The 20,309-nt window shown below is 37.6% G+C and overlaps 1 pseudogene; it reads right to left on the bottom strand.

Moving 5' to 3' along the window:
• LOC108300136 overlaps window positions 1-16,070 on the bottom strand; it is a 161,536-nt pseudogene extending 145,466 nt beyond the window's left edge.
• Window positions 16,071-20,309: the final 4,239 nt, after the last annotated feature.

Below are 20,309 nucleotides of genomic sequence, written 5' to 3' on the forward strand. Positions count from 1 at the left end.
TGGTCATGGTTCTCCAGAGAAACAAAACCAATAGTACATGTATATAAAGAGATTCATTACAGAGAATTGGCTCACAAAATTATATAGGCCGTCTAGTCTAAAATCTGTAAAGCTGAAGTCCCAGTTCAAGTACAAGGCTGGAAACTGCTGCAGAATCAGGAAGAGCTGATGTTACAGTTCAAAGGCTGTCAGACAGGAGAATTGTCTTCTACTCAAGGAAGGATCACCCTTTTGTTCTATTCAGGGCTTCAGCTGGGATGCAACCCACCACATTGGGGAGGGCAATCTGGCCTTCCAAAAGCACCCTCAGAGAAACACCAAGAATAATGTTTGACTGAGTATCTAGGTATCACATGGCCCAGTCAAATTGACATATAATATTAGCCATCATATGCCCAAGATAAAAATATGTTCCCTATCTTCAGACCACCATGGTACCAAACTAGGAATCAGAAAGAGAAAGAGAACACAAATTATCAATAATACAAATGAAAATGCTACTTCACTGCAGATTCTAAAGACATGAGAAAGATAAAAGTCTGATTGTTCTAATGAAATGAATTTCTAAAAATACACAACTTTCCAAAATTGGCAACAAAGACACAGAAAATTTGAATAGTAGATATCTATTAAAGAAACTCAATTTGTTGTAAGTTTTTCTCACAAAGAAACTCCTATACAGCTTAACTGGTGAATAATCTTTCAAGTATTAAAAGAGAAATAAGAGTATTATTACACAAAATCTTCTAGATAACCAAAACAGAAAATTTCACAACCATTTTTATAAGGCCTACATAACCTTGATTCTAGAACCAGACAAAAATATTATAAGAATTACAACCCCAAAGAGCAGCAGGATTTAGAGGAATTAGGAATAAAAATGGAGGTGAGTAGGGCAGAAGCATAATAAGGAAAGAGAGCAAAGGTAAGATTAGAGGGAAATAGGGGCTAGTCATGTAGGACCCTACAGGCCAGAGAAGGGGATTTGGAAATTAATTTAGAAGCAATAGGCATTGATTTATTCAAATTAATATGTTTGCCCTCATTACCAGATTTCAGATCATAATTAATTTATCAAGGAGAAGTGTTACCTAATATCACCATATGTGATATTGAAGATTATTTGTTATTGAATCCTTTAAATTTTTTAAGATACTATACTTAAATAACTTTTTAATAAATAAAAATATAATCCAATATTGAATATTTTTATGTGTATCATACTATGACAAATTTTAGTAATTAATATTTGTTTTGCTATATTTTTAAAGGTACTTGTAAGTTGGATTATTAAAAGGCACATTGCAATCATCTCAATGTTGATCTAATGTTATTGACTGATTTCTCCCCTCTGGCACTGTGAGTTAAAAAGGTGTTCAGAAAAGCTTTCTTCTTTTCTGCTCTCATCTTGGTAACCCCTGTCTTTGTTCTTCCTTACCTCTTTTCTTCCTTCTTTCATGGAATACAGCTTTGAGGTCAACATACAGCCACAAATATCAAAGGAAGCTCCCCTTACTTCTCAAGTATAATCCAACTAAGAATTTTAACAACTCACACAAAAATTTGTATCATCTGGCTCATTAATATAAAATATCAAAACATGGCTCTAAGAATAATTCTGAAATTTCAAGCTATGTTAGAAAACACTCTGGACAATTTTTTGTTCCACCTGACTGCAAAAGTATATTCCCTTTTATGAAATTGCTAAAATCAAAGCAATGATTGCCATCAATGTGATATATTCCGCATACGTTGTGTTAAAGTAACAAGTAAACCCTGAAATCTCTGCTTCTAAATACAGCTAAGAGTTTACTTCCTGCCTTTACAATATATGGATCTTCTAGGTGACTCCCAGGATCACTTTTAGGTGATCTTTCTGAGATGACCCAAAGATTTAGGCTTCCATCTGTGTCTACTGACTTGGAGTCTTTGCTCCTGACCATGTGGACAAATGAGAATGAGAAAGATCATGAGGACCTATCAGAACCCAGCAATATACATCTCTTCCACTAACACTACTTGCCCAGAGCTAATTATATGGTCCCATCTAAATGCACATGGTCTGGCAAACATCTTCCCATGTGCCCACAGAGGAAGAGGAATTTTTAAAAAAATGACTTGGTGATCACATAGCATTATACTACCTTAAGCTAAAAATGCATACTTGATGAATAGCTCACAGGCATGTAAGTTAATATTGAAGGCCACACAAATAAGATATCTGTTCTTATTTTTTCAAAAAATGAGTCATACCATTGTAGTAATGAGACAGGAGAGTTCCCTGGACCCCTTTGTGGGACTTGGGACAGGGGTGTGGCTTACTTAAACACCTTGCAGAAGGGGGAGCATGCAGGCAAGTAGGTGCTGGGACCAGGATGAATGCTTTTGGGCTCCAACCCCATGGTAGCATCTAAGGGTGTTTTATAATTAATGCTTTTTTAGAAGTTGCTATCCACAGATGGCTAAGTGTTAACCAGCACAGTGGAGAGTTAGGGTGACAGCTTTTCACACCCTGCCCTCTTGGTACCAGGGTCCTTGTCTGGCGTCCAGGAGGAATCAGGTCACACTGACTTGAAGGATGGTGAATGCAGAGGATTTATTGAGTGATGGAGGTGGCTCTCAGCAGAATGGGGAGCTGGAAAGGGGATGGAGTGGACAGATAATCTTTCAGCCTTCTGACCATGCTGCGGCCTCTTCAACATTCAGACACTTCTCTTCTCTCCTTCTCTGCTGCATCACTTGGTTCCTTTGCCCATGAAGTTTGGGATTTTATGAGCATAGGATGGGGGACATGATAGGCAAGGATGGTTTTGGAAAAAGCCACATTCAGGTGGGAAAACAGGAATGTAAAGTTTTCATTTAGGGCCATGGGCCTAAGCTTGTGGGTGGGGCCTTTGCCGGGGAACTACCCTCTTCTACCCAGGATTTCCCTGCCTCTCGTCCGTATTAATAGGAGATAGAGTAAAGGAAGTTACAATAAAAAAACTATTCCTCATTATCATTGATAAATTGTTGGCCATTTATAACCACAGGTAAACTGAAATAAACAATAATCCAGCGTGATTTATTTTGCCTCTAGGTTAAACATACATCAAAGATCTAACTCTTATTTTATTTGATTTGATTTTATTGCATTTTAGGTTTTGGGGCATAGGTACACATGTGGCAGTGTGATTTGCTGCCTTCCTCCCCATCACCTATATCTGGCATTTCTCCCCATGCCATCTCTCCCCAACTCCCCACCCCCCACTGACCCTCCCCTATTTCCCCCCTACAGACCCCAGTGTGTAGTGCTCCCCTCCCTGTATCCATGCGCTCTCATTGTTCAACACCTGCCTATGAGTGAGAACATGTGGTATTTGACTCTTAAAGGCCTTTTTCATCTCTGGGAGTATCCCAGGCTTCATTGGAAAATAAGAGAAACCTTGAATAAATATACAGAGATCCACTGTCTTTTTCAGAAACAATGCCTGCATTGATTTTTTCTAGTAGTAAGTTATAGAGGCCTATACTTCAAAATAACCATTTCTTCCAGCTACATATTAAATAATGATATAATACATTAAATATATATGCATAATATATAATAGATACTAAATATTAAGAGTTTACCTCCTGCCTTCCCAATATATGGTGCATGTAAAGAGGATCTTCTAGGTGACTCCTAGGATCACTTCTAGGTGATCTTCCCAAGATGACCTAAAGAACTAGGCTGCTTCTGTGTCTACTGTCTTGGAGTCTTTGCTCCTGACCATATGGACAAATGAGAATGAGAAAGATCATAATAATTAAATATCTGTTATGTATAATATAAATATTATATATAAACTACATATATAATAGAATAATAAATATTATATATAAATTAAATTAATTATATAGTATATATTTAAATATTTATGTAATTTCTGGGAATTAAAACTTTTATCTGCTATAGTGCTAGAAGTTAAAAAGTTGTAATCACTATGGCTGAAACAAACAAACAAAAACAACAACAACCAAACAATGAAACTAGAGCTAATGCCTGTCAAAACAATAACTTAATAGCATGAAGTTAAGATGCAAAAAGTTAATTCTCTTATGAAAAGCTACTTTCTCTCTGCCTGCTGCAAGGGATGTCTGGGTAGAAACTCAAAGCACTAATTGCTTGAGTTTAGAAACTCCTGAGATTTATGGGTCAGAAGGTCAAAACACCAGTATAGGTAAATGAAGGCTCGTTAGCATGAGCTAGCAGTTCGGTTGTGGAGCTGCAGATATTTTGTATTAAATGAAAGGATTTAAAAAGAAAAACCCCAGGGAACGGTGAGTTAAAAGCTGGTGGCAAGAGGACGGCTTAGAGCAAGGCAATCATTAAAATTCCTTTGGAATTAAATTCATTAAAATAGTTAATAATGCTTTCTTACAACAGGCCTCAAAGTTATACCAAATTTTTTGTTTGTTTGTTTGGATGCTCCTTCAGAGACAATAGTTTACTGCTGACTTTGCAGATATGTCTAACATGCAATTTTCCAAATGTATACAGGGAAGGTTGTTGCAGACAAAGGCAGAAGACTGTAAACAGAGATCTTACAGAATGTTTTCCTTTCTGTTCTTGACCCTTTATACATTTCTGCTGAAACTCAAAACTGGTTTTCTTACCTACCACTCTCCTTGTTTTCTTTCTCTCCAGTGTACTCTATTTCTGAACAAATAATGTAGAGGAAGTCCAGTAGCTGTTCTATCCTTCATGGCTTCCCAATCCCAGAGGAAATAGTGCCAAGTTACAGGCCCCCAGAAAAGAACCTCTCCTTCAGAGTTAGGAGGCAGAAGGTCAATGTTAGTGCAGAGCACCTCTGTTTTAAAGTATTTGCAATCAGTGCCTTTTAAAATTCAAATTGTATTTTTAATTTATCTGTTATTGTAAGAGTGTTATGCTCATAAAAATTAAAACAAAAGCTGGGCCTGGTGGTTCATGCCTATAATCCCATTACTTTAGGAGGCTGAGGCAGGTGGATCACTTGAGCTCAGGAGTTTCAGACCAGCCTGGGCAACATAGTGAGATGCCATGTTTACTTAAAAAATATAAAAATTAGCTGTGTGATGACATGTGCCTGTAGTCCTATTTACTCAGGAGGCTGAGGCACAAGAATTGCTTGCACCGAGGAAATGAAGGTTGTAGTGAGCTAAGATCATGCCACTACACTCCAGCCTTGGCAAGAGTGAGATCTAGTCTTGAAAAAAAAATTAAAATAAATACAGACCATAAACAACTATAATCTATCAAATCAAATCTATAACATAAATCTAGAAAGTATTAGTAATTCTTCCCTGCCTTTTCCTTTAATCTAAAGAATTTGATATGAAGTCTGTTTCCAAACGTAAGTGCTTATATATGTGTATTTGCAGCATCTATATGTACATTTATGCAATAACAAATTAAGCTGTAATTTATATACAATAAAATATATACATTTTAAGTGTGCAATTTAGTCACCTTTGACAAATGTATGTGATACAAATAGGAGATAGGGAAATACTGGGTAGAAGAGGGCAGTTCCCTGGCAAAGGACTCACCCTCAAGACTAGAAACCTGTGGCCCTAAATGAGAAAAGGCATTTCTGTTTCTGTACCCAAAAGTTGCACTTTGGCCTGCCACACCCCTCCTATACTGTACCCATATAAACTCCAAGCCCCCAGCTCCAAAAGGAGATGAACAGAAGATCAGAACAGCAGAACGGCATGACAGAGAGAAGAGAAGGAGTGTCTGAACAATGAGCAGAGTTGAGCTGAGGGGGGAGTTGGAAAGGAGATCAGCTGCTGGATGGCCAAACTCCAGAGAAAGATCATCTTCCTACTCCACCACTCAATAAACCCCCCACATTCATCCTTCAAGTCCGTGTGTGGCCTGATTTTTCTTGGACACTGGACAAGAGCTTGGGATATAGAAAGCTGTCACACTGGCCCTGTGCCCTTGGAAAAAGCAGAGGGTCTTCTGAGCTGTTTAATACTTAAGCCGTATGTGGATGGCAAAGCTAAAAGAATACACTGCTACATGCACCCACTTGGGCTTCAGGAGTCGCAGATACTCACCCCTGGATGCTACAATGGGGCCAGAGCCCAGGGGCACTCACCTTGGCTCCTGCACCTGCCTGTCTATGTGCTCTCCTTCCTGTAAGAGCTTTGAGTGCACAGCCAAGCCACACCCCTGTCACATGTCCTGCAAGGGGGATCAGGGAACTCTCCTGTTTCATATATATCTGAATAATCATCACCCCAGTGAAGACATAAGTTCTATTACCCAAGGGCCCTTTCCAGCCAATTCTAACTGCTATTTCCCTCTACCCCAAGGTAACTACAACTCTAATTTCAAACATTATAAATTCGTTTTGCCTTTTCTTAAGTTTTGTGTACGTTTTTTGTATGGTTTCCTTTGCTCAGCATAATACTTTTGGATTTTCTCTACATTGTTACATGTAGCAATATGTTGTTTCTTTTACTGGTTAAGTAATATTCCATTTTATATGAATACTACATTTTAAACCTCTTTTTCTCCAAGATGACAACTTTATTTGTTTATAATCGCTTTTCTCTAATCCTTTAATTAGGTTGAATGCATTTTACAAATACACCAATGTCTATTGCTCCTAAAATAAATTACAAAATACCCTTCCAAGGCCAGTGGGTTCCTGCAGGGCTGGCTCCTATTTCGCTCCAACGTTATCTCTTTTCCTCCCTGGATTGTGATACTTCCTCCCTACTGGCCTTCATTTTTCTTATTGACTCTTCTAAGCTCCTGCCCTCTTCATGGAGGGTGACTTTGTGGTTTTCTCTGCCTGGAATCCTCTTTCCTCAGTTCTTTGCTTGCCTGTGTTTTATCATCTGTATTAGTCTGTTCTCACACTGCTAACAAAAACATGACTGAGACTGGAGAATTTATAAAAGAAAGAGGTTTAATGAACTCATGCTTCCATATGAGTTGGGAGCTTCACAATCATGTCAGAAGGCAAAGGAGAAGCAAAGGTATGTCTTACATGGTGGAAGGCAAGAGAGTGTGTGCAGAACTCCCATTTATAAAACTATCAGCTCTCATAAGACTGATTTACTACCTCAAGAACAGTATGGGGGAACTGCTCCCATGATTCAGTTATCTCCATCTCGCCCAGTCCTTGACATGTGGGAATTATCACAATTGAAGGTGAGATTTGGGTGGGGACACAGCCAAACCATATCATCATCCTTCAAGTTTCCACTCAAGTATCAGCTTCTCAGAAAAGATCACCCTAGCCTTCCAATTCAAAGTGGCCCCATCTTGACACACTGTTTGTTAATAGTACTTACCGGAATGCAGTCTGTGGTGAGCCTGCTCATCTTAGTTTACTTGATCACCGTTCACTATCCCCTGGCACTTAGCAATATGCCTGGAGCAGAGCAGGCAGTGAAGAAGTTGAAATGATACAAGCATCGCTGCCCAAATGACTGGTGTTTCCATCTAACATTGAAACATAATGACCAGCTCTCACACAAATTTAAATATTAATAGATAAGGAGAAAAGCAAATTCAGGAGAAATGACAGCAGAGGCATTTCACCTTTATTGAGACCTCATTTTTAGAAGAAAAAAAATTCACACAATTTAAAAATCTATCCTCTTATGTATAACATTCAGCATTATGTTTCAAAATGAGAATACTTCACTGTAGCTTCATATTCACTGAGCATAAGCTCCACTTTTCTTTCCATTTCTAAATATACAGTTGTGTTTTAATTAAGGGTAATATCTTTCATTAGTGGCCTTTGGGAAATATTCCATTAATAAAAGGCGAGAAACAAATAGGTGACATTTACAAGGACACCACTACTGCAAAGCACATATGCCTGTTCTTATGAAAAGGGAACTATTTAAAGTCTCACAGTGTGGTGTTACTAATGGTCCTCAGCTGAGCAATCTTCTGAAAAGTACAATTTTGATTGGACTATAATTTACTTTTCTGTAGGTAATGGAGACAGGGTCAACTCATCAGAGAATACAGAAAAGGGGACGTGGGGGAGGGTGGTGGAGAGAGCAGCTGTTAGTGTAAGAAATGAGAAATAAAACCTCAAAAAAATTCTTCAGTTAACACACATAAATGCAGCAAAAATACAGTCTTTGGAGCCATAGTTTGAATTCATGGCTATTTGTAGGGAAAATTTTGCTAAGGCTAGTAGGTAAGCCAAATAATTTAATATCTAATTTAGCCAGTGAACTTCGTATACTATGAAGCTAAAGTAGCTCCATAATATTATGGCAACATCTTTGGCAACTATTCCCAGAGAAAAACAATTAAAGACTCCAAAGCTTCTCTTTTACATAGTCACTAATTAGTTCATGAGATAATTTTTTGTTTTCCTAAATTTTTAAAATTTAATTTCTTGTGCTAATGAATGACTTCAAGTATAGAGCTGATGTCATTTTAAAGATATTGCTCAGACACTTTCTTTTTAAAGGTTATTAGAAACCTCACTTTAACTGAAGCAGTCAAGCAAGTTCCCTTTCCCTACTCCTGATGGAAGCAGGAGATTTATTCTCAAGACAAATTGAACAAGAGAGGATATAGATTAGGGCACACCAGGCCTGTCAGAGGGCAAGGGTGAAGAACCAGGCAGAAAACAAGGAGACAAATTGAATAGCTGCAAGTAGAACTATCAGTGCCCAATCCCAACCTCTTTTATTGCTGGTTCAAAGGAAATAGGCAGCTAAGCTTATCATCAACACACACACACACACACACACACACACACACACACACACACACACTAGCAGCAGGAGCAGCACATCATCAGAAGATTCATTTCTAGAGAAACTTCATGGGTCCAGATGAGAGACCAAGTTAATATATTACCCAAAGGTGGAAAAAAAGTCTAGAAAAGAAACTCAAGAGGAGAGTAACACTTAAGAAACAAGCTGAAAAAAAAAAGAAACTCAAAAAAGTAAGACAGAAAGAGCAAAACAGAAGAAAGAAAAAAGGAAGGAAGGAAAAGAGGAAAGAAGGAAGGAGGGAAGCAGGGAAGGAAGGAGGGAAAGGAGGAAAGGAAGGAAGGAAATAAGGAGGGAAGGAAGGAGGGAAAGGAGGAAAGGAAGGAAGGGAGGAAGGAAAGAAGGAGAGAAGAAAGGAGGAAAGGGGAAAAGGGAGGAAGGGAAGGAAGGAGGGGAAGGGAGAAAGAAAGGGGGAAGGAAGGAAGCAACGAAGGGAGGAAGGAAGGAAAAAGAAATGGGAGGAAGAAAGGAAGGAAGGAAGGAGGAAAGGGAGGAAGGAAAACCAAGCCAGAGAGGTAAGAGAAGCACCAAGAAAATAAACTATGGTGGTCAAGAAAAAAATGACATTGCCCAGTGTCCAATGCTGAGGAAAGGATAAGCCAAATGAGAAAGGAAGCATGCCCACTAAATGTCACCATCACCACCTGCATGTGTTTTGTTTTGTAACCTTTACAACAGCATTTTCTTTAGAGTAGTGTGTAGGGAAGCCAGAGTGCTGGTTGAGGAACAAGTGGCAAATTAGAATATTGAGGGAGGTAATGCAGACCATTCTTTCATTATGTTTAGTTTTAAAGCAGATGAGAGATTTGGCAAAGGGGCTGGAAGGAGTGGAGAGTTGGAATGAGTAAGGTTTAGTTGTTTTTTTGTTTGTATTTCCAATTTTGTTTTTAAGAAAGAGGTTTGTGGAGATTTAAGTTCTTATTAAAAGAAGCAAGGAGAAAGAAGAAGTTGACCAAAGTAAAGGAAGTTATCAATGAAATTAGGTCATGGCACAGGTGGAACCAGAGCCCAGGTGGCAAGAAGAGTTGCAAGAGAGGGCTCACCCCTTTTCACTGAACAGGAGGAAAGGTTTGAAGACTTGGTAGCAGGAAGGCAAAGGAGATCCTTTTTCAAATTTCTGTTTTCTCTGTGAAGTGGCGAGATCACACGTTAAGAATGAGAAACAGTAGGAGTCAGAGGTTTCAGAGTAGTCAAGATAGAGAAGCAAGAGTTGATAGGAAACTGACAACATTGTCAATGTTAGCAGTTGACATTAGAGGCTGAGTTTATGTACCCTGAATAAGCATTTCTGTGTAATGTTTCAATAGTCCAGTCAAAGGTTCATAAAAGGTGAGCAGTTTGGTGAATGTATTACCAGATAGTACAAGGGGAGGCCATTGAGGTGAAGAGTTTGAGATGTTAATAAGAACAGTAGAAATAATGCATCATTGATCCAAGTTTTTTAGGGAAGAAAATGAATGCAGGATATAACTGATTAGGAAAATATTAAAAGGGTTCATGGATTAGTGATCAAATGAGATAGAAAAATTGACATAGTGGAAGTAAACTGAACAGAAAATAAGGATCTTAGAAAATGGCACCTCCACAAACCTAGAGGTTGTCCTCAATTCCTCCTTTTTCGCTGAATCCACTCTATGATTGAGTCTCATTGGTTTCACAATCAAAGTGTTTTTCTAAACCTGTTTGCGTTTTACCTATTCTCTGCTAACACCCTTGTCTAAAGTACCATTAGACCACTGTGACATCCTGCTTACAGAGTCCTGCTCCCACTCTTGTCTCTCTGGTCTTCTCATAAAGATAGTAGCCAGAGTGATCTTTTCTGAGTTTACTGTGTGCTAAATTGCTCCCAATCACACATTCAATGAAATCTATGTTCCTCACCGAGGCCTCCAAGACTAGAAAACCTGCCCTGTAGACCTCTCTGATTTTTGTCTCCTATAACACCTATCACCAATGAGGAAGGCATGGAACTCAGAGGCTAGAATGTGGGATGGATGGTCCATATAGCATTGAAGTCACAGAACATGAAGGAAGTATGATGCAATGAAAAGTTCCCCAGAGACTTCACTTTTTGTTAAACCATTCATTTTAATAAAATTATAAAATGAATCAGGGAAAGCAATAGAAACATAACCACACTGTAAATCTTTTTGAAGATATGGTCTACAACTTACTTATATTTATATCTCCAGCAATTAGCACATTGACTGGTAGCACAGGCATCCAATAAGTTTTGATTGGTTAAATAAATCAATGCGTAAATGAATACACATAGGGGTTTTACAGATGAGTGTGTTAGAATCCATTCTTCTTACTTGCCAGGCATCTCTCTTTTCTGACTTTGCTTTGAGAAATAATCCAGTCTTCACTACATGTAGCTTCACTGGGACTGTTAGTCAAGGAGTCCTACTCACTCCTTGCAGGTAGCCCAGTTAAAGGCAGAGTTCTTTGGATAATTTGAATCTTGACCAGAATGAGGTTGAGATGGGAAAACTGTTGGAGCTAGTCCATGCCAATGGTAACATCCTGAGATTTTCCTTAGATCCTGCTCCCCAAATCCCTGGAACATCCTGCTTTTTGAGAGGTAGTTCTTCAACTTTTCCGTCACTATTGTGAATTGCATCATGGTATTGTAAGAAACGCTTTCTTTTTGACTTCAGTTAAAAGAAGTTATTTTTTCTTGCTTGTAAGCAAAGAACCTTAACTGAAAATTGCAAATTTAACATGATTAGGAGAAAGCACATTTATTTTAATAACTATTGAGTGCTGCTATGTGCCAAACATAATAGTGAGTACCAAAAACATTCAAAGGTTTATCAGAAAGAGTTCTTATCTTCAAACAACTTAAAGGTTTTTTTGTTTTGTTTTTTGTTTTTTGTTTTTTTAGGGACATATGGAGTATGATCAAATAACTGTAAGATAAAATGGGTTTGTGGCATACAACATACAGGTGAAATGAAAAGGGAATTGAGGAAAGGGATCTGCTCAATTAGGGCAATTATGGTAGAGCCAACACTTGGCTGAAGCTTTTAGGATTCGGGCATTCTAAGGAGAGGCATCAAGGATCCACAGAAGCATCACACGAAGATGGGAAAGCATCAAGTATGAGTGATGATCAGCAAGTATATCAGTTTGCTACATTTATGAAGAAAATAATGAGCAATTAGTTTGCAAATAGTGGACTGAAGCTGAAAAGTCAAGCTAAGAAAAATCTGGTTTAGATTTTGTAGGCAACAGGGAGCCAAAGCATTATTTACACAGAATTGTGCTGGGAAAAACAAGGCTTGCAAAGTCATATATGATGTACTGGAGCAAGAAAAAGATGAAAGTGAAGAGACAAATTCCAAGGTATTGCAATAGTCCAATCAAGGAATAATTAGCACCAGCATGAAGAAAATTTCAAATACTTTCTAATTGCTGATGGAAGAAAAGTAAGACTCAAAAAAGGCATTGAGACCCTGAGATGAATAAGATGCTGAAATTGACATACAATATTCCACAGCTCTGTATTTCAAATCATTTTTCTGCCTCTCCCCCGCCCTGAGTTTTTGTCATCCATCTCCAGCCACCCACACAACGTCCTCTCTTGGAAAGACAAGTATTATAAACCAAAATGCCCAGAGACAAACTTAGTGCTTCTTTCATCCTCTACCCCCAAGTTGCTGCCTTTTCTTTTTACCCTGCAAACTTAAAAAGTATCTCTGCCTCTTCTTGTCCTTTAGCTCCCATTAATCTCTACATCACATCAATTAGATAAAACCCTTATTCAGTCATGACAGGTTCCCTGCAGCAGATTTCTAGTAAATCTCTCTGTTTCCATTTTCTCCCCACTAGATAGCCCAAGATCAATAAACTGTGTCTGAAGTTGATAAATTAATCTGGCAAGTATAACGCTGCTTTCACTGACATATGGATTTGCTAAAAACACCTTTTAAAAAATAATAACATTACTCCCATGTCAAGAAATTACAGTGGATTCTACTTGCCCCTGATTTTGGTGGGCAATAACTTTATTCCTTTTGGTTTCTTGAGGTCTACTAAGTTATCTGTGTCTGCATGTGTGTTTGAGGATGGGGGGCGTGGAGAGTGTGATTGTGGGCATGTGCATACACTGACAGGAGAGCCAAGGAAGAGAGAGAATAGAGGAGCTGGGCTTTTCGAAGGTGAAGGCCACAGTCCCCAGCTAGACACCACCTGATTAGACTTAAATATGGAGGGGAAAGAAGGAAACTAAAAAGGCAACCGCTGTACTTGTATCTACTAGGGTAAGTTCTGATGAGTTAAAATCCTCTGCTTATCTGTTTATATATTTAACTACTTGGTTTTCAAAGATTTCTATGAATTGAACACATCTACACAATGTCCATACTTAATCCATATTACCCCAAAATGACTGACCTTATGTAGCAGGAGGTGTTTTGAAAATACCTGTCCATGCAGATATACACATGTCCCACCCCAGCTCTGCACACCTATATCCCAGCCCTGGCCCCTGCCTGGATCTGTTGTCTACAAGCCTCTTGTCAGTCAAAGAATGCTCTGACTCTGCTTCTCCCCACTCCTGCCACCCACCCCCAACACCTGAAGCCTGTAAGAAGACCACTTACCTTGGCCAAGACGAGCATGGGGCCTGGTCTCAGTCACACCCCTGCTGCTTCATGTCTGTGTACACTACCAGTTAAAGTACATTTGTTTCTGTGTTAGTCAATTTCTGTGTTACTATAAAGAAATACCTAAGACTGAGTATTTTATAAAGAAAAAAGGTTTAATTGGCTTAATTGGTTCATGGCTCTGCAGGTTCTACTAGCTTGGCACCAACAACTGCTCAGCTTCTGGCAAGAGCCTTAGGAAGCTTACAGTCATGGCAGAAGGTGAAGCAGGAGCAGGAGCATCAAATGGAGAGAGCAGGTGCAAGACATCAAGGAGAGAGTCCTGGGCTCTTAAACAATCAAATCTTGCATGAACTGAGCAAGAACTCACTTACACCAGGGAGATGGTACTAACTCATTCGTGAGAGATCCACCCCCATGATCCAGTCATCTCTTACCAGGCCCCACTTACATCATGGGGGATCATTCACTCCAATGATAGTTTCTTTCGCTTTACAGAAGCTCCTTAGTTTAATTAGATCCCATTTGTCTATTTTGGCTTTTGTTGCCATTGCTTTTGGTGTTTTAGTCATGAAGTCCTTGCCCATGCCTATGTCCTGAATGCTATTGCCTAGGTTGTCTTCTAGGGTTTTTATGGTGTTAGTTTTCATGTTTAAATCTTTAATCCATCTGGAGTTAATTTTTGTATAAGGTATAAGAAAGGGATCCAGTTCAAGCTTTCTGCATATGGCTAGCCAGTTTTCCCACACCATTTATTAAGTAGGGAATTCTTTTTCCATTGCTTGTTTTTGTCAGGTTTGCCAAAGATCAGATGTGCAACCATCTGATTTCAACATGAGATTTCAAAGGGACAAATATCTAAACCATATCAGTTTCTTAACGAAAAATATATTCAGTCAAGTAACTGCAGGTTGCTTGACACCTAATCGTCATCACCTGGAAATGAACTAGATCCATTCTGGTAAAAAAGAGATAGCCAAGAGTGATTTAATATGATTGTTAATATATTCTTAATGCTTACTCAGAGATTGATAACCTAAGATCAAAATAGTTTTGGTGTATCCAGTATCAGACAAATGTTGATTTTAAAATGTTTTTAAAGTAATGTGTAATCATCTTTTGTGAATAAATTTCAAAGAACATGTGATGGCAGTGCTCAGGTCTAGTCCTATCTGAAGTCATGCTGACAGGACAGGAACACAGTGAAAGTTTTCTTAACTCATAGCCCAGGTCCCTTACATCTTACTGTAATTCTGTGCACTGAGGACCAGCTTTGGATGAAATGGTAATGTTCTCAAATTCAGTGAATTCAGAATTAACATAGATTCATAGGTATTTCAGATTGGCACTGTTTGCAGTGGGTATAAGAATAGGATGATAGATGTGTTTGTTATAAGATAAAAAGTTTTAGTTGAATACATGAATTTAGTAATTATAAGACTTTGAAGTAATCTTTTTAATTTAGAATAGATAGTCCATTTAGAAATACACTTTTTAAAAAGCCTTGAAATAATTCCTAAGAAGCTCAGATTCAAGCCTCTGGTTCATGACTCAAATGTCTCCATGCTGGTGGTTTCTGACATCATCATTATTAAAACATGGCATTGCTTCTAACATCTGGGCTATCTTAAAGGGAAAATAAAAGACATAATGGAAACTGTGACTGAAGTCACTTTTTAATGTTTAAACAAACCAACAAGCACACACATAGCAGGGTTTATACTGGGGCATCTGACTCTTATTTTTCATTCTGTTCTTGTCTTGTTTTTTTCTTCTTTAATCACTGAACCATAATTCATCAGAACTACAAGGATGAACTTCACTGCAGTTACATTTCCTCCTGAGAAAAAAGAAATAGTTCACTTTGGCTATGACACACTTAATCTACAGTGCTTTAGCATATAAATGTAGGTTTCGTAAAAATAAAACTTCTAAATATCTGTTTTTTAACATCAGAATTCATTAAGGCTAATATTTATTCATTTATTCATTCCCCATATATTTATTAGCTACCAAATGCCAGATGCCATATCAAGTACTGATATTCAGTGATTAGCATAAACATGTTCTAGCCCTCAAAATCATATGTAGCATTTATTATTGAAATTCTTGACTCAGTTATGAGCAAAGTTATTTATTCTTTTTCTCACATCTGCAACATATTTATTTTTTTAAGGAATGGATTTTGAGAGTAAAAACATGAGCCAGAAAAGGTTGGAATAGAAAGTAAATGTGTATGTAAGCTGTTTTGCTAATTGTTTTATAACCACAATAAACTAGTACAGCAAATGCCCCATACAAAACACAATAAAGTTTCTAAAAATAATCCATTCCCTTAACAAAACTGGAAATTGCAATCTCTGGTATTTGGAATTTAGGCTGCAATCTTTTTTTTTTTTTTTTTTCTTTGATAGATCACTGGGTGTGTGGCACAGGCCATGATTTTAAGCATATTTGAACAGAAAACTAGCCAGCCAGGTAGAAGTAGATGAAGTGTTTGGTTTCATGTGTGACATAACTGCTTAAGATCCTCACCATTATGTAATACCAGATGGGATTGTACTTCCTGTCAAATTCCTTCTGGATGTGGGCCACAATGTCCTTTTCTGTGACATATGTTTCCAATGCCTGAGTAGCAGATTCCACTGAATTCTGCTGCATTTCTTCTAATGTGTCCACATTTTGCATTTTTGATCATGTGGTTTTCATGGAGCAGGAGGTATCCCACTGCAAAAATCTCCTGGGGAAGATGGGGGAGGTGCTAGCATGGCTTAGGCCCAGTGGGAGCATCTCAGTTTATTCTTATGAATACGAATACACACACACACACACACACACACACATAACATAGCTACATAGCTGGCTTTGGCTACTGGTGTACTTTGTATTGTTGAGGGTTCTCAACTACAAATGTCAGTTCTAAGTGCAGGAGACAGATTTTTGTAAATCACACAAATAAAGACGATACAATTTTAATGTAGACGAGTGCTACAGGGAATGGCATTTGAGTAGCCATAAGACCATATAAAAGAAAGAGAGAATGACTTGCCACAGGAAGGGAGGAAGTGGTTTTTTTTTGTTTTGTTTTGTTTGTTTGTTTTGTTTTGTTTTCTGAAGAATAAGCAAGGAGTTAAGAAGGGAAGGGGTGAACAAGAAATTTGAGGCTGAGACTACAACACCTGCAAAAGTTTCACATAGAGGGGAAAACAATGCCTTCCGAGACCTGAAAGCAGTTTGGTATGGCCAGTGACGGAATGAGGAAATTGAGAGAGCATCTGGTAAGTCAAAGAATAAAGCACATTTTCTGCTTGCTCATTTTCCTCTTCACGATTCCAGAGTTTGGAGTCATCTGCAGGGAAGAAGACAGTTACATAGTTTGTCAGTTGGGGTTTGTGGAGTGAGTTCTGCAAATATGTCTCTATCCAATTGGAGTATGGTCAGGCTCATAAAAAGTAACAACCATTGTCCTCAAACTTTCCTCCATTTCCCTAAGCCAAAATTGGAGAAGCAGGGGATTTTGATTCCTTAAGAAAAGTAGAGTTAAAGCGTGTTCTTAATCACCATTTGTTGTCCCCTGTCACACCACCATCTCTCCCCCTATGTACGCATCAGGCCACCCAGGATAGCAGAGTAAGAGGAGTAAGCCTTACCCCAAGCTTCTCTGAGGTCAGCTGGGCTATTTACTGTTGTCCACTGGGCTGAAAGAGCTAGCTGACCTCCAGGACATCAATACTACCAGCACCAAACAGCAAAGCTTTAAGGATACCAGCTATTGGACTCAGCTACAGGGGTGTGTGTGTGTGTGTGTGTGTGTGTGTGTGTGTGTGTAAATTGATCTTTTTTTGTTTGCTCACAACAGAATGTCGAGAATATGTGCTATATAAAATTGTGATTAAAGAAGGCTATTAAATGTATTAATAAGTTGTTTAATATCTCCCCATCTATCTGCTGGAATGCAAACTCAAAGATAGGGACCATGTCTTTCTCATTCATCACTGTAGTTCAGTAGAGTGCCTTGCATGTAGTAATCACTAAAACATTTTTTCTGTTATTAAAAGAATGTTGTCACTCCTCTGATGGGGGAAAGTGAAGGAAGAGCATATGTGAAGGGAAAGATCAGAGACCTGGAGCTCCCAGACAAATATGAACCCTGGCTATGAAATAAAATTATTGAATTAAGGACTGCATTTTGAGGGACTAAGATTGCAGCAGAAGAAAAGACAGTGAGACAAGATAGACCCAAACATAAAAACAATGTTTTGAGTCTAATATAGTAAATAAAAGCACAAAGAAATCTGGGACAATCCAGAGAAAAGGAATTTCCCTGGGGGTATGTAGGATAGGTTAAAGTGGTTTAGGAAAGTGAAAGTGTGGCAAGTAGAACAAAGGTTATTGGGGAATGCAAGGAATGAGGAGGATGAAAAGAGTTTTGTGTCTGTGTGTGTGTGTGTGTGTGTGTGTGTGTGTGTGTGTGTGTGTGTATTAGTTCAGTGTTATGAGAGCAAAAAGTCAAGCAGAGGATGAAACAAATAACAGGACCAAGTATGCCAAATAAGGTCTGCTTTAGATGTATTATCAAAATGTAATATGGAGGCTGGATTTAAAGAATGACCAACAGGGAAGAAACTATATGATGAAAAGGGAGATGAAAATGAATGCTGGATAGGAGGAGAGACAAGATCCAGAATCTTGGGTAATTTTTATAATAACCCCTCTAGTGACTTGGGCAGTGTTGATGGAGTGAATAAATGAATGAATCTGTAAATGAATTAATGGCAAAACTTACCTTTAGGAGCTTAGACAGCTAGAAGAAAAATGATAGGATTGCTAGTTGTTGAGGGTTAAAACAAAAACTTTAGATACCTTAAATGAAAGAAAAAATACATATTTAAGTTGTCATTCATGCAACATATAAATCACCTATAAGTACTTTCTTTTCTTTTCGTGTTTTCATCCATGGAGCACAGTGGCTAGAGGGTACTTTTGTGAATCTACAAAAGAGGGTATTCAGAAGCATTGAAATTATGTAGATCAAATCTGGTTTCCTTAGTAACTCTTTCACTTGTATTTGTGAAATTTTCAATCTAATGGCTGTAAGACTGTTGAATTTCAAATATAGTCAGATGCCTAAAGTTACATGTAATCTAAGCTTGTTATTCTAATTCTTATTTTCTAAAAAATAGAGTTGGCTATAACCCTATGTTGCTATAATTGCCTGTCATTATAATGTATAAGACAACCCCAAGTTCAAGACAAGTTCCTTGGTTTTGGCTTAGAATCTTTGGTGTGTCAAATGGATATTTTGCAATTTTGCTTCCATTAATGTGTTCACATTTATTCCTAATTTATAGCCAGAAAGTTAATCTTGCTCTAAGGCCCAGAAAAGCTAAAAACATAAAGTCATGTAGCTAGTGAGTGAAGGAACCAGGACAAAAGTTGCTTATACTTGCCCTGGTTCTACTACCATGTACTACCATTGTGCTCATAACATTATAGTTTTGAATAAAATTAGATTAATTGAAAAATAAATAGTTAACTTATCACTCTTCGAATCTGCTTTCAAATCTGGCTTGATTATAATCATGAATACATTTGTGCTTTATTAATATTACATTATACAAATGAGCATTTATTATGCATAGCACTTCAGAACTTTGCTCTTTTGGAAATTTTTAAAACGCCCTTAGAGTTATTTACCTAAGGCAGATGGCATTCTCTGCCCTTTTTTTAAGTGTAAGATTGTTTGATCTAAGGTAATGAGAAGCATCCCTTTGAGGTCTGAAGTCTATCTTCCACAATATAGAGGTGTATATCAGAGGTAGATTTCAAGATTTTAAATTGTTTATGGTGAAATAGCTTGTACATGGTAGACATTTATTAGTTGGCTGGTTTATTAGATTTATCAACTAATTAAAATATAAATTGAATGCATTTATAATCTAGGTAAATCAATGAAATAAAATATGTTTGACCAAAAATTAAAAATAAACCAGAAATGATCAGTCGTGGAATCTCAAGTTTTGTAACTTTCACTTTTGGGAATTGAAATCTTAAATGCTCAATTTAATTTATAGTGTGGAATAATGCTTGAAATGTCCCTTAAGAAAGGAAACACTAAATTAATTCATTTTTAAAATAAATATTCATTGAATTAATGAATTGTATAAATATTTCTTTGCTATAGCTCTTTTAAATTCTAATTAGTTTTAATTCAAGTTTTATGATGAACTGTAGAATATAATGTCTATAAGGTATATTATAAATCATCTATTCAAAATATTAGCTTTTTTGGACTAAAAACACTGGCCTCCAGAGTTAAAAATGGTCTGGGGGATGGGGGTCAAAATGATCCCTTCAATATTTATTCCAAACTAAGTTAGGCATGGTTATATAATCCATATTATATACATGTATTAGTCAATATTAACTGTGGTGGTTAATTTTGTGTGTCAGCTTCGCTGGGTGATGTTGCTCAGATATTTGATCAAACAGTACTCTGGATGTTTTTGTGAGGATGTTTTTGGATGAGATGTACATTTAAATTGGTAGGCTTTCAGTAAAGCAAATTGCCCTCTATAATATAAGTAGGGCTTATCCAATCAATTTAAGGTCTGAATCAAACAAAAGGTTGATATCCCCCAAGACAGAGGGAATTTTCCATCCGGGTACCTTCATTTAAAACATCAGCTTTTCCTGGCTCTGCAGCTGACTGCCTTTAGATTTGAATTGCAACTTTCCTGACACTCCTACTACCAACCTCTCCCATCTGATTTTGGACTCACCCAGCCTCCTAATTAGGTGAGCCAATTCCTTAAAATAAATCTCTTTTATATAGATGCAAGTCCTGTTGGTTCTGTTCCTCTTGGAAATCCCTGGCTAAAACACTAACATTTTATTTAATAATTTTAGAAGCCATTTGTTTTTAAA

This window comes from Cebus imitator, unplaced genomic scaffold (assembly GCF_001604975.1).
Source record: "Cebus imitator isolate Cc_AM_T3 unplaced genomic scaffold, Cebus_imitator-1.0 Scaffold25, whole genome shotgun sequence".
NCBI lineage: Eukaryota > Metazoa > Chordata > Mammalia > Primates > Cebidae > Cebus > Cebus imitator.